This window comes from Panulirus ornatus, chromosome 65, assembly GCF_036320965.1.
Source record: "Panulirus ornatus isolate Po-2019 chromosome 65, ASM3632096v1, whole genome shotgun sequence".
NCBI lineage: Eukaryota > Metazoa > Arthropoda > Malacostraca > Decapoda > Palinuridae > Panulirus > Panulirus ornatus.
The window spans coordinates 16027214-16041211 of NC_092288.1; the positions used below are offsets into that span (position 1 = coordinate 16027214).

At 40.6% G+C, this 13998-nt stretch overlaps 2 protein-coding genes across 2 annotated transcripts in view; one reads left to right on the forward strand and one right to left on the reverse strand.

The window, feature by feature from the left end:
* The window catches only part of LOC139746557 (prenylcysteine oxidase 1-like), a 631496-nt gene that overhangs the window by 403646 nt on the left and 213852 nt on the right, over positions 1 to 13998 (reverse strand). Inside the window, exon 3 of the mRNA XM_071657914.1 lies at positions 1334 to 1449. The gene's annotated coding sequence lies outside the window, so the exon portion shown is untranslated. The remainder of the gene's footprint in view (positions 1 to 1333; positions 1450 to 13998) is intronic.
* Positions 1 to 13998, forward strand: part of LOC139746556 (adenylate cyclase type 6-like) — a 1154491-nt gene that overhangs the window by 618 nt on the left and 1139875 nt on the right.

Consider the following 13998-nt stretch of genomic DNA (forward strand, 5'->3'; position numbering starts at 1 on the left):
TATATATATATATATATATATATATATATATATATATATATATATATATATATATATATATATATATATTTCTTCTTCTTTCAAACTATTCGCCATTTTCCGCGTTAGCAAGGTAGCGTTAAGAATAGAGGACTGGGCCTCTGAGGGAATATCCTCACCTGGCCCCTTCTCTATTCCTTCATTTGGAAAAAAAAATGAGAGGGGAGGATTTCCAAACATATATATATATATATATATATATATATATATATATATATATATATATATATATATCATCCTTGGGGATAGGGGAGAAAGAATACTTCCCACGTATTCCCTGCGTGTCGTAGAAGGCGACTAAAAGGGGAGGGGAATGACGGGGCTGGAAATCCTCCCCTTCAGTTTTACTTTTTCCAAAAGAGGGAACAGAGAAGGGGGTCAAGTGAGGATATTCCTTCTAAGGCTCAGTCCTCTGTTCTTAACGCTACCTCGCTAACGCGGGAAATGGCGAATATATATGAAAAGAATCGCATGTTTACCAAGTGGCTTCCTAGCTACGTCTCTTCGTTGTATATCAACTGACTGTTATATTTCTCTCTTGTGTCTCCCGTGATGATGTGATTATTACACGAAAGTGCACTTGGGAACTTATCGTATTCCATTTTCCCCGTGGACTCATAGGAACATATATATATATATATATATATATATATATATATATATATATATATATATATATATATATATATATATATATATCCTGTGATTTTATCGGTACCAATGTGGCTGTTTATATATATATATATATATATATATATATATATATATATATATATATATATATATATATATATATATATATATATATTTATATATTTTTTTCCCAAAAAGAAGGAACAGAGAAGGGGGCCAGGTGAGGATATTCCCTCTAAGGCCCAGTCCTCTGTTCTTAACGCTACCTCGCTAACGTGGGAAATGGCGAATAGTATGAAATATATATATATATATATATATATATATATATATATATATATATATATATATATATATATATATATATATATATATCTTGGGGAGGTAGAGAATTATTTCTTAAAGATATGGACCTCTATAATTCATATATTTAAAATTGGAATTCCAGACTCCCATTCTTCTTAAGCACCAGAGACCACAGAGACGTCCCTCTCCGTCCCTTCCTGTCCCCTCCTCTCTCCGTCCTCTCCTGCCCTCTCCCTCCCTCACTGTCTCCAGTATTTCCCTGGACGTCATAAACGAGTCAAGGGTTTAACCAGCTCCTCCCGAGGGTGCTGTGACCGCCCAGCCCTTCGTCCGTATATTACATTCTCTCACTGACCTAGAGATGAGGGGGCGCCTGTGTAAGAACATCTTCCTCTATTGTCTTTTCCACATGACGACTAAGGGAGGAGGCTGGATGCGCAACAGCGATGCGATGGGACACAGAAGGTTCTGCTGAAAAAGAAAAAAAAAAAGACACAGAATTCAACCAGAGTTCAACGGAAATATATATATATATATATATATATAGAGGAATGAATTAGTGATATTTTCAAGTTGAAATTACAGGTGACAACAGACAGAAAACATGTAACATTAAAATTGAAATGGAAGAACATAGAACACACACACACACACACCCCATACTCCCCCAGCAACACTACGACATAACAGTCTCCTTAACAGGAGCAACACTAGCAGCAGCAACACAAAGAGAGGCTGTGAGAAACATACATAAGGTCTGATCACTGAAAGTTTCATCTCTAGTGTTTCAGCTTCTCCGCGGCGATAAGAGAAATCTCGGCTCTAGCAACAACAAAAGCAAACAAAAACAAACAAATAAACATATAAACAAGAATGGGAAGTAAACAACAAACAGTAACACAGGAACACAAGACACACCAAAAGAGTAACACCAACAAGAGGAGAAGAAAACAGAAACAGCAACACACACACACACACACACACATGCAACAATACAGTACAAGCAACACAAGAACTTCAAAACGGCAAAACCCAATACAATACAAGAACAACAAAATAGACACACAAATACAACACAAAAGTAGCTCCAAGCATCAGAGGAGGACGAAAACTGCAACAACACAGGAACTTTGTAACAAGAAACACCGATACATGGATATGGCAATACCCCCCTCCCCTCCCCCCAAAAAAAAATAAAAAAAGAAAAAAAAATTGCAGACTCTACAGTGGAACAATACAACACCACTACAGAAAAACACAACTAACAAGGGGAAAAAACACCAAGAACAATACGAAGGAAGGAGGTATAGAGGAACAGGACAGTATACCAGGACAGAGATATAGATCTATAGAAAGAAAGAAGTATATAGAGTAATACAAAGAAGCATCTTTGCATGATATTACAGCAGTACAGAGGAAAAAATATAATAACTCAGTAATACAAGAATACAGTGCTACAGGTGAATACAAGGTAACAGCTAAATATAAACATTTTATTTCCCCCCCAACCCATGCTTCACAACAAGGTAGATACACATTTAAAGAGATACACAAATACAGAGAAACTGTAACACGGAAATACAACATACGTGGCAGAAGAGAATCGTGCCAGGAAATACAGTGACAGACGGTGCCAGGAAATACAGTGACATACGTGTCAGCAGGGCGCGGCACAACAAAGCGGTAACCCAGGAATACAGTGACACCACATCACTACAGCCACACTACTACACTCAGCTGTCATACCTCCAGCTGCTCACACCTGCTGCTGCTGGGGTCTTAAGATATAGTTCTTCACTCGGGTCATGTCATGGGGACCTTCCACACCTTGATATGAAGCAGCTTTCACTGTGATTTCCACCTTCTGTCTTGGTGACAGCAAGTGACGGTGCTGAATGTGCGCATACACACACACACACACACACACACACACACACACACACACACACACACACACACACACACAAGCACAAATACAAAGAGAGAGAGACATACACACAGAGACAGACAGACACACACACAAACACACAGACACAGACACACACACACACACACACACACACACACACATACACACATACACATACACACAGACACACAAACACAAATACACAGACACAGACACACACACACACACATACACACACAGACACACACACATACACACAGACACAGACACACACACATACACACAGACACAGACACACACACATACACACAGACACAGACACACACACACACACACAGACACACACACACACACATAGACACACACAGGCACACAGACACTTACACACATACACACACACACACAAGCCGATCTAAACCAGGTAGCCATTCATCGACCATCCCCGAGGGGAAGATGACCACCTCAGCTGGGCGTAGGCCGATCGCCTCGACCAAGATACGAAAAACCATGCGGGTTCGACCCCGGGCTGTCCCGTCCTGACTCATGGTCAGTAACGCTAACCACTACACCCTGTGTGTGTGTGTGTGTGTGTGTGTGTGTAGGGGGGGGGGTGATGATTGGTTATTTGATATTACTTATCTATACACTACAAGGAGGAAGTTGTACACTCGTAGGATCCTATCTCTATTGTTATTTACCCATTTGTACATTATGGGGAGAGAGAGTTTCACACTCTGGGGGCTCTTGCGTGCGTGTACACACACACACACACACACAAAAAAACACACACACACACACACACACATACACACACACACACACACACACAATTTTATCTACATATATTTGCTTTTTTACGCGTTAGCGTAAAATGACGTGTTCAACTGCTGTTCTTAAAGTATCATCTCGAGTTAATTCTTTTCATAACGATTTGGTTAATAATCTTTCTTAAAGTTACCTGGGAATAGATCAAAATTATTACCATTAGCAATTAAGACAGCTTCAATAACATTACGGGCAGCATAATCAGATGAGGGTTACAATGTGACTGGGTTGTTAAGGTCGAAAGAGTGATGTGAATGGGTTGTTAAGGAGGAAAGGGTGATCGTTTTCTTGCCAAAAAATGTTTAGCACTAGCATTCCTGTGGTCGTCCCTGCGTACTGAATAACTGTGCCAATAGCATCTCTCTGTTACAGTTTTGCCTGTCTGGCCAACGCACACATCTTTACTGCCTTGAAGTTAACGGGGTAAACACGCCCAATTGTCTGATAATTTGGCCTACTTTTAATTAAGGTTTTTCTGGACGTGTTGCTAATTGAAAGGCAACATTAAAAGCACCGTTTTTCAGTTCCTGTCTTCCATTAGCTAAGTTCAGGATGAAAGACTTGCTCCAGGATTTGGATTCTCTCTATTTCATTTAAACTCGCTGATGCTTTTAGTGAGGAACATCTTGTATGTATCATTGAATCTTCTAATAACGACAACGAGGAATTTGATTTCTTATCTGATTTAGTGCCTTCGTCAGTGTATGGGCCCGCCACATAGATTACAGAAAGCCATTGAAAATCTCAAGCAAAATAAATGTATTCATATTCCAAAGTCGGATAAAACTAGTCAGATGTATCGTTGTAAGCTTCAGGATCTTTTAAATGATAAGCAAACGTATAAAGGATCCAATTCTCTTCGTAATAAAGTAAAGACTCTCAACTCTAGCTTCAACCAGTTGTTAAATAAGCACCAAGACATTCTGAAGTCATTAAAGAGGGTTAATCCCTCTCTCTCTCTCCTCCTTATAAATATGATCTCCCTAAAGCTCACAAAGACAGATGTCACCTCAGACCAATTATCTCCTCTATTAATCCTTCTGGTTATTGATTATCCTCATGGCTAGCTAAATAACTTAGCTATGGTCCAGGTAAATCTCTCCCTCGCATGTGACAAGATAAATTAGATTGTGTAATCTTGGCTCAGGACATAAATATTCCTGATCATACACATTAGTTTTGATGTGAATTCCCTGTTCACCAAAGTCCCCACTGATGACACCATCGCTTACTTAAGGAGGAAATTACTTGATCTGGTTCTTACCTTATCTCTTACCATAAAAACTTTTATTGGCTTGATCGAACTTTGTGTTTCCAAGAATGTTTTCGAAGATGGCGAGGGCAATTTTTATAGATTGAAATTTCGTCTAGCCATATAGGAAATCCCTTTAGCCCTATTCTCAGTAACGTATTCATAGAATACTTTGAGACTGAGGTCCTGACTTCTAAAAGTACCATCCTAAAACTTTGCTTAGAATACGTTGATGACGAGCGGCCCTTGTGGCTTATCTTCACACAACAGTGTGATACATTTTCTTTAATGAATTGAATAACATTGACCCCACCATCACATTCAAGACCGAACAGGAACGAGATGGCAAACTGCCGTTTCTTGATGTGATAATCACGAAGATACACGATCACTGATCCTTTTAAGATCTACAGGAAGCCTACCAACTCTGAGAGTTACATTCATCATTTTTCAGTAAATGATCCTTCTGTGAAAGTGTCTATAGTTGTGTCCATGTGTTGAAGAGCATTACGGATATGTGATCCCTCAAGTTTGGTGGATGAATGCAAACACATAAGACGTAACTTTAGGTATTTATGTTATCCTAAGTGGTTTCTGAACAAGGCTTACTGGAAAGCCAGGAAAGACATATTATGCATTTAATAACAAAAATATGGATAAGGATGATAGATCCAAATGTTTGGTGGTGCCCTATTCTTCGAAACTGCCTAATTTACGACAAGTATCAAAAATAAACAGTGCTTTTAATGTTGCCTTCCAGTACAATACCACTATCAGTAAAACCTTTTTAAAAAGTAGGCCAAACCATTTGAAAATATGGAGTGTTTACGCCCTTAACTGTAAGGCATGTAAAGATGTACATATTAGCCAGACAGGTGAAAACAGATACTGAGAGATGCTATTGGCACAGTCATTCGGGGATGACCACACTAATGCTATAGCTAAACATTGGCAAGTAAACGATCACCATTGTCAATCTTAACAACCCAGACACACTGTAACCCTCCTCATCTCATTATGCCGGCCGTAATGTCAATGAATCTGTCTTAATCGCTGACAATAATAACTTTCTAACTTTAAAGCCGATCCTATTATTAACCAAATCATTATGATAAAATTATCACCTTAACCACAAGGCAACCTCTCTCTTCTCTCTCTCTCTCTCTCTCTCTCTCTCTCTCTCTCTCTCTCTCTCTCTCTCTCTCTCTCTCTCCCTTTCCCTTTAAGGACCAGGGCAATCTCTACAATGGCATGACGGTAACAGGATGTACAAGCCTGTGTGCTGGTGTTGGGATTTGAAACTTTGTGAAGCGTTTACACAGGATGAGGGGGATTTCCTCCGTGAAAACATGTGTATCGTTGTTTCAATGCAGAAAATTATCTAAACTCTGACTGAAGCGCGATCACCCCTTTACCACGGACTAGTGTGTTCGTCACATTATCAATATATATATATATATATATATATATATATATATATATATATATATATATATATATATAGATAGATAGATAGATATGAGTAATGTGGCAGTTGAGGGAATAATTGGTATACATGGGGTGTTCTGTGTCGTAAATGGAAATGGTGAAGAGCTTGTAGATTTATGTGCTGAAAAAGAACTGGTGACTGGGAATACCTGGTTTAAAAAGCGAGATATACATAAGTATACGTATGTAAGTGGGAGAGATGGCCAGAGAGCGTTATTGGATTACGTGTTAATTGATAGGCGCGCCAAAGAGACTTTTGGATGTTAATGTGCTGAGAGGTGCAGCTGGAGGGATGTCTGATCATTATCTTGTGGAGGCTAAGGTGAAGATTTGTAGAGGTTTTCAGAAAAGAAGAGAGAATGTTGGGGTGAAGAGAGTGGTGAGAGTAAGTGAGCTAGGGAAGGAGACTTGTGTGAGGAAGTACCAGGAAAGACTGAGTACAGAATGGAAAAAGGTGAGAACAAAGGAGGTAATGGGAGTGGGGGAGGAATGGGATGTATTTAGGGGAGCAGTGATGGCTTGCGCAAAAAATGCTTGTGGCATGAGAAGCGTGGGAGGTGGACAGATTAGAAATGGTAGTGAGTGGTGGGATGAAGAAGTAAGATTATTAGTGAAAGAGAAGAGAGAGGCATTTGGACGATTTTTGCAGGGAAATAATGCAAACGAGTGGGAGATGTATAAAAGAAAGAGGCAGGAGGTCAAGAGAAAGGTGCAAGAGGTGAAAAAGAGGGCAAATGAGAGTTGGTGTGAGAGAGTATCATTAAATTTTAGGGAGAATAAAAAGATGTTTTGGAAGGAGGTAAATAAAGTGCGTAAGACAAGGGAACAAATGGGAACTTCAGTGAAGGTGGCTAATGGGGAGGTGATAACAAGTCGTGGTGATGTGAGAAGGAGATGGAGTGAGTATTTTGAAGGTTTGTTGAATGTGTTTGATGATAGAGTGGCAGATATAGGGTGTTTTGGTCGAGGTGGTGTGCAAAGTGAGAGGGTTAGGGAAAATGATTTGGTAAACAGAGAAGAGGTAGTAAAAGCTTCGCTGAAGATGAAAGCCGGCAAGGCAGCGGGTTTGGATGGTATTGCAGTGGAATTTATTAAAAAAAGGGGTGACTGTATTGTTGACTGGCTGGTAAGGTTATTTAATGTATATATGATTCACGGTGAGGTGCCTGAGGATTGGCGGAATGCTTGCATAGTGCCATTGTACAAAGGCAAAGGGGATAAGAGTGATTGCTCAAATTACAGAGGTATAAGTTTGTTGAGTATTCCTGGTAAATTATATGGGAGGGTATTGACTGAGAGGGTGAAGGCATGTACAGAGCATCAGATTGGGGAAGAGCAGTGTGGTTTCAGAAGTGGTAAAGGATGTGTGGATTAGGTGTTTGCTTTGAAGAATGTATGTGAGAAATACTTAGAAAAGGAAATGGATTTGTATGCAGCATTTATGGATCTGGAAAAGGCATATGGTAGAGTTGATAGAGATGCTCTGTGGAAGGTATTAAGAATATATGGTGTGGGAGGCAAGTTGTTAGAAGCAGTGAAAAGTTTTTATCGAGGATGTAAGGCGTGTGTACGTGTAGGAAAAGAGAGGAAAGTGATTGGTTCTCAGTGAATGTAGGTTTGCGACAGGAGTGTTTGATGTCTCCATGGTTGTTTAATTTGTTTATGGATGGGGTTGTTAGGGAGGTGAATGCAAGAGTTTTGGAAAGAGAGGCAAGTATGCAGTCTGTTGTGGATGAGAGAGCTTGGGAGGTGAGTCAGTTGGTCGCTGATGATACATCGCTGGTGGCTGATTCATGTGAGAAACTGCAGAAGCTGGTGACTGAGTTTGGTAAAGTGTGTGAAAGAAGAAAGTTGAGAGTAAATGTGAATAAGAGCAAGGTTATTAGGTACAGTAGGGTTGAGGGTCAAGTCAACTGGGAGGTAAGTTTGAATGGAGAAAAACTGGAGGAAGTGAAGTGTTTTAGATATCTGGGAGTGGATTTGGCAACGGATGGAACCATGGAAGCGGAAGTGAATCATAGGGTGGGGGAGGGGGCGAAAATTCTGGAAGCCTTGAAGAATGTGTGGAAGTCGAGAACATTATCTCGGAAAGCAAAAATGGGTATGTTTGAAGGAACAGTGGTTCCAACAATGTTATATGGTTGCGAGGCGTGGGCTATGGATAGAGTTGTGCGGAGGAGGGTGGATGTGCTGGAAATGAGATGTTTGAGGACAATATCTGATGTGAGGTGGTTTGATCGAGTACGTAATAATAGGGTACGAGAGATGTGTGGTAATACAAAGAGTGTGGTTGAGAGAGCAGAAGAGGGTGTTTGGAAATGGTTTGGTCGCATGGAGAGAATGATTGTGAGGAAAGATTGACCAAGAGGATATATGTGTTAGAGGTGGAGGGAACGAGGAGGAGTGGGAGACCAAATTGGAGGTGGAAAGACGGAGTGAAAAAGATTTTGAGTGATCGAGGCCTGAACATGCAGGAGGGTGAAAGGCGTGCAAGGAACAGAGTGAATTGGAACGATGTGGTATACCGGGGTCGACGTGCTGTCAATGGATTGAACCAGTGCATGTGAAGCGTCTGGGGTAAACCATGGAAAGTTCTGTGGGGCCTGGATGTGGAAAGGGAGCTGTGGTTTCGGTGCATTATTACATGACAGCTAGAGACTGAGTGTGAACGAATGTGGCCTTTGTTGTCTTTTCCTAGCGCTACCTCGCACACATGAGGGGGGAAGGGGTTGTTATTTCATGTGTGGCGAGGTGGCGATGGGAATGAATAAAGGCAGACAGTATGAATTATGTACATGTGTATACATGTATATGTCTGTGTGTGTATATATATGTGTACATTGAGATGTATAGGTATGTATATTTGCATGTGTGGACGTGTATGTCTATAAATGTGTATGTGGGTGGGTTGGGCCATTTTTTCGTCTGTTTCCTTGCGCTACCTCGCTAACGCGGGAGAAAGTGATAACAAAGCAAAATAAAAAAAAATAAAATGAATATATATATATATATATATATATATATATATATATATATATATATATATATATAATCAGCTGAGACAGCACGGGTAACAGAAGCCCTAATCAAGGCCTTTTCATTAACATTAACATCAGGCAATGTTACAGATTCGCCAGGAGCAACAACCTCCCAGCGAACAGATTCGCCAGCAGCAACCACCTCCGGGCGAACAGACCCACCAGCAACCAAACAATCACAGCTTTACTTCTTTTTTATGCGATACTTCAGGGCCTTGGAGGAGACTAAAAGTGAAAATACAAGACGCTACTGGTATCTTGTGCTTCTTATGAGTTAATCCTTGGGGCAAACTTACATCCTGCAGTTAAAAAAAGTTTACGATTACTTTAAAACGTCATATAAACTAGGCGCGACTTTTTCGTCAGATCATATTAGACTTGATATCATGGATCTAGATTAAACTTTGTTCATGAAAACGTCATATACTGTTGGAAAAAGACGTCCTGCATTTCATATATTATTGTCCAGATGGTGGAGAGAGTTTGAGGCAAACGCGAGCATCCCTGGTTAGCTGTGGTGTCATCAGGTAGCGAACGTTTTCCCTGCATCATAAGATTTTATATTTGGAATACTGAGCCACGGAAACGAGAGTTAACCTTAAGGACAAAATGCCAGGAAGCAAACAGGCAAGCTACATATAAGGGTCGCGGTTGCCATGGATAGTTAAGTGCAATGTGATGGCTAAGGGCCTTTATATGTCACTCCTCTCATCCTCGCTTTGTGATGTTCACATGTTTAATGGTCGCTGGTCATCAGTAGTTTACCAATCTATAAATACCGCAGAACATCTGAGTGACCAATAGAGCCATCCTTTGCATCCTAATAGTGAATCCTGGTTGGTTAAACACCTAAACGATTCTCAAATTCACATACAACTCTTAATGCAGTCTTAGCAATGCGAACTGACATGATTTTCAAACAAATAGGACATTTACAATGGCAGGAGGTTAGTTTACCCATACTGACGATATACCAGCTGTAGAGGAAGAGAGAATATATATATAGTTCTGGACTTTGAATGTTCTGCCTTCAAAGGTTCGATTCCTGGTCACGATAGTCGGTCCAGAGCCAACCCAGTGTTCATCCTCCCTTTGGGCTTTGGTCGATAATTTGAATACCTCGCTTAAGCTATGATATATATATATATATATATATATATATATATATATATATATATATATATATATATATATATATATATATGCTGAATGTATTTGATGATAGAGTGGCAGATATAGGGTGTTTTGGTCGAGGTGGTGCGCAAAGTGAGAGGGTTAGGGAAAATGATTTGGTAAACAGAGAAGAGGTAGTAAAAGCTTTGCGGAAGATGAAAGCCGGCAAGGCAGCAGGTTTGGATGGTATTGCAGTGGAATTTATTAAAAAAGGGGGTGACTGTATTGTTGACTGGTTGGTAAGGTTATTTAATGTATATATGATTCATGGTGAGGTGCCTGAGGATTGGCGGAATGCTTGCATAGTGCCATTGTACAAAGGCAAAGGGGATAAGAGTGAGTGCTCAAATTAAAGAGGTAGAAGTTTGTTGAGTATTCCTGGTAAATTATATGGGAGGGTAGTGATTGAGAGGGTGAAGGCATGATCAGAGCATCAGACTGGGGAAGAGCAATGTGGTTTCAGAAGTGGTAGAGGATGTGTGGATCAGGTGTTTGCTTTGAAGCATGTATGTGAGAAATACTTAGAAAAGCAAATGGTTTTGTATGTAGCATTTATGGATCTGGAGAAGGCATATGACAGAGTTGATAGAGATGCTCTGTGGAAGGAATTAAGAATATATGGTGTGGGAGGCAAGTTGTTAGAAGCAGTGAAAAGTTTTTATCGAGGATGTAAGGCATGTGTACGTGTAGGAAGAGAGGAAGTGATTGGTTCTCAGTGAATGTAGGTTTGCGGCAGGGGTGTGTGATGTCTCCATGGTTGTTTAATTGGTTTATGGATGGGGTTGTTAGGGAGGTGAATGTAAGAGTTTTCGAAAGAGGGGCAAGTATGCAGTCTGTTGTGGATGAGAGAGCTTGGGAAGTGAGTCAGTTGTTGTTCGCTGATGATACAGCGCTGGTGGCTGATTCATGTGAGAAACTGCAGAAGCTGGTGACTGAGTTTGGTAAAGTGTGTGAAAGAAGAAAGTTAAGAGCAAATGTGAATAAGAGCAAGGTTATTAGATACAGTAGGGTTGAGGGTCAAGTCAATCGGGAGGTAAGTTTGAATGGAGAAAAACTGGAGGAAGTAAGGTGTTTTAGATAACTGGGAGTGGATCTGGCAGCGGATGGAACCATGGAAGCGGAAGTGAATCATAGGGTGGGGGAGGGGGCGAAAATTTTGGGAGCCTTGAAGAATGTTTGGAAGTCGAGAACATTATCTCGGAAAGCAAAAATGGGTATGTTTGAAGAATAGCAGAAGAGGGTGTTTTGAAATGGTTTGGTCACATGAAGAGAAAAAGTGAAGAAAGATTGAACAAGAGGATATATATGTCAGAGGTGGAGGGTACAAGAAGTGGGAGACCAAATTGGAGGTGGAAAGATGGAGTGAAAAAGATTTCGAGTGATCGGGGCCTGAACATGTAGGAGGGTGAAAGGCGTGCAAGGAATAGAGTGAATTGGAACGATGTGGTATACCGGGGTCGACGTGCTGTCAATGGATTGAACCAGGGCATGTGAAGCGTCTGGGGTAAACCATGGAAAGTTGTGTGGGGCCTGGATGTGGAAAGGGAGCTGTGGTTTCGGTGCATTATTACATGACAGTTAGAGACTGAGTGTGAACGAATGTGGCCTTTGTTGTCTTTTCCTAGCGCTACCTCGCACACATGAGGGGGGAGGGGGTTGTTAATCCATGTGTGGCGAGGTGGCGATGGGAATAACTAAAGGCAGAGAGTATGAATTATGTACATGTGTATATATGTATATGTCTGTGTGTGTATATATATGTGTACATTGAGATGTATAGGTATGTATATTTGTGTGTGTGGACGTGTATGCATATACATGTGTATGTGGGTGGGTTGGGCCATTCTTTCGTTTGTTTCCTTGCGCTACCTCGCTAACGCGGGAGACAGCGACAAAGCAAAATAAAAAAAATAAAAATAATATATATATATATATATATATATATATATATATATATATATATATATATATATATATATATATATATAATAAGATGGCCTTTGATTACGGTATTCAATTGCTCGTGCCGTCTCAGCTCACGTAAATATGTGCACGAGCCATTCCATGTATAAAGCGGTTACTTCCGCCTCTCTGACCCACACGATTCTTTGGCTTTACGTCTGGATGACTAATCTTAATATAATTCCAGTAATTGTGCACGATAATTTGGCCTATCTGTATGCTACCGAAATAGCACACTGGCCCAGCTATACGTGACCATAAACATTTACGATAATTTCTATTGACGTACGATTACGAGCGTTTGCCTTTTACAATCCCATCCGTCAACCTTCCTCGGTGACACTATTACCACCGCAGGTAACCCACTGGGTATGACCGCATCCCTCTCACTCAGGCGACTCATCTAACCCGTGAAGGTACTCAGTACTGCTGCTTAACACTGTGAGATGCTACAGTCACAAGAATACGACCACAAACAAAGTAACATGGCTTAACTCTCTCATGATGGCGCAACAGCTCTTCGAGCACAATAACTCTACCTCCTTGTGTATATATGATGGACAGCTTAACGTTGCACAAGTTGCTCTTAAGATCGTCTGAACATTTGAGTTACCTGCCTCAAAAACAGCAGTGGAAAACAACACCTCCTTCAACGTAGTCGTCATCATATATCACGTCACTTTACAGGTTAAGAAACTCAAAGGTTCATTACATTTCACAAACTTTATAATCAACGACTAATTGGGAGGGACATTAATGTCATTGGAGGTACAGAGTACTATGTAGAATTCATTTTTTTTTGTTGTTGTTTTTACGTCAGAAAGTCGCTGGTAATTAGTTTGCCCTCTTGACGCTCCTAGGTAATGAGAGCTTTTGGAATTGGGGGGGAAGGCTGGCGTGTGTGTATCCCCGATTCACATAAGGCAAAGGTAGTGAGGGGACTTTAAGGTTGCAACCTTAACCCGATGGTTAAAGCTGAGAAGTTCATCACGCCTGCGTGTGGCTACGACATGACGTGATAATGCTTCAATATCCGCGTCTTCAGTTATGCGCCTCCGTACTGCGCCTACGAATGATATTCTATTTTGGAACGAGGGGCTGTTTACTCTAGAATGCCTAACTAATTTCACTTTTAAGACAGCTTAAAAAGACAGAATATTGCGTTTGTGTGCATAAAAAAACTCTGTGCGATGAAAGGCCGGATCCATCTGTCTCCTGTCGGTAGATAGGCCAAAGTATGTCTAAAAAAATAAAAAAGACAGAATATTGCGTCTGTGTGCGTACCAATTCGGTGCTATAAAAGATATGCAGCTTGACAGACACGCGACGACTAGCCCTTATAAACAGTTGCGAATGCTTCATCCATTTCCTTG